This window comes from Octodon degus, unplaced genomic scaffold, assembly GCF_000260255.1.
Source record: "Octodon degus isolate 3935 unplaced genomic scaffold, OctDeg1.0 scaffold00008, whole genome shotgun sequence".
NCBI lineage: Eukaryota > Metazoa > Chordata > Mammalia > Rodentia > Octodontidae > Octodon > Octodon degus.
The window spans coordinates 30,288,411-30,290,361 of NW_004524584.1; positions in this window are offsets into that span (position 1 = coordinate 30,288,411).

Below are 1,951 nucleotides of genomic sequence, written 5' to 3' on the forward strand. Positions count from 1 at the left end.
TATCAAATAAATTCCTAGTATGAGCAACTGGAGGGACTAGTGAAGAAGAGAAATCTGAAAGACTGATTGCTAAGAATCACTCATCTGTGAAGAAAGTTAGGATTTCTCCAGGAAAATACGAGTTCTGAATGCAAAGAAGAAAAATAAAAATAAATCCATATCTATACACAGAAAAAATTTACCTAACATTAAAAAATGAGACATTGGTCAAAGATATCAAAAGTACCAAATTAGCAAAAACAGACAAAGGCCAGCCAAATACTCCAGCGGACGAAAGCGCCTGCCTCGGCAGATGCAGAGACCGGGTCCCATCCCTGAAGTGCTGTGCCGGCCCCGTCCCCTCCCGCCTTCTCACCCCGTGAGAAAGACTAGAAAATGCATTTGAAAGGAAGGGGAGCACTTTGTGAGGGTTAACAGCAAAGTGTTTTTCACTTTTCACTGTAACAATTTTTTTAAAATTTAACCACTCACCATATATTTTTAAATCACGCCTCCTATATGATACTAATGTATAGAGAAATAAGCATGTGAAGGATGGCCACTTCTCCCGAAATAAGCTCTCCAGTTGGTTTGCCAGTAGAATTACACATAATTCTGGCTGTTTGTTTGCTTGCTTTTCCGCTCTCTTTTTGAGACGCAGCCTCGCTGTGCAGTTCAGGGGTCTTGGGCTCGCAGCGGCCCTCTTGCCCCAGCCCCGAGGGCTGGGAGGACAGGCGTGTGTCATGCCGCCTGGGTAGACTCAGTTCTTCACTTGTCAGCCCTACAGTTCACAGAAGCAAGTAAGGGATGAATGACGAAGACTTTAAAAATCACTTTGTGGGATTCTTGTGGAAAGAGATGTAAAAACGAACTGTAATGCTACATTATACAGAAGTCTGTACTACTAGTGAGTGTATTAAAAATAACCCAGAAATAACAGCAAATAAATTGGCGAAATCTTCTGTATGGTAAAAGTACTAATTCTATGTAGGATAATAAGATCTAATAACTGGGCTGGTGAGATAGCTCAGCGGTCTAAAGCGCCTGCGTAGGCGAGCTTAGGCAAAGGGCAGAGACCACGGTTCAGTCCCCGACACCACCTGCTGCACCAGCCCCGCCCGGGCTGAGCCATCCACAAAATAGCAATAATAACAATTAATACTAATAATGATATCTAATAACATGACTCTGAACTAGAATGTTTAAAAGAAGTTTTCAATGAACAACATCGACCTTATTGTATGTATCATATGGGAAAAAAGAAAATGTTGAACCCTGCTGTTGCTCTGTGTACCCCCAGAGGAGAGCTACATAAGAAGATGTAAATTTGTTCACTTTTGCATTTTACTTTTTTGGTTTGTATGAATCCGTGTCCAGGCAAAAGACAAGATACACACTAGTTTGATAGACGAAATTACTAAGTGGGTAAGAAATTAAAACCCCATAAAACTGAGAGAGCTGCAATTCATTAACAACAGGAAGAGGTGAGCGGTGGGCGGCTGGAGGCGCTGGCCCTGCAGGGCTGGCTGGGCCCGCAGGCGAGGGAAGCGCAAGCGCTGGAGCCGCGAGAGACAGCCAGAGCGGCCCGCGGAGAGACCAGGAGGAGGAGCCCGGCCTCTAGCCAGCTCTTGTCCAGTCTTCCGTTTATTGATGGAAGAATTCAGGCCGGCTGGAGCTCGGGCAAAGCTAGAAAATAAGGAGACAATGTCAGTTTCCTGCAAGGCAAATCAAGGAAAAGGTGGAGGCTGATGTAAGAGGAAGATGACAGCAAAACAAAGAATCAGAATTTATTGGTCTGCAAGACAGCTCAGCCGACCAGGTGCCTGCTTAGGTACACGCGGGAACCAGGACTCCATCCCCAGGACTGCACGTTGTCCGGCGAGCGCCAGCCCCGGGTGCGCTAAACTGGCCGCCCAGTCTGACCTGGGGGCTCAGGCCTGTAATCCCAGGTCCTGGAAGGTTGAAAGTAAGA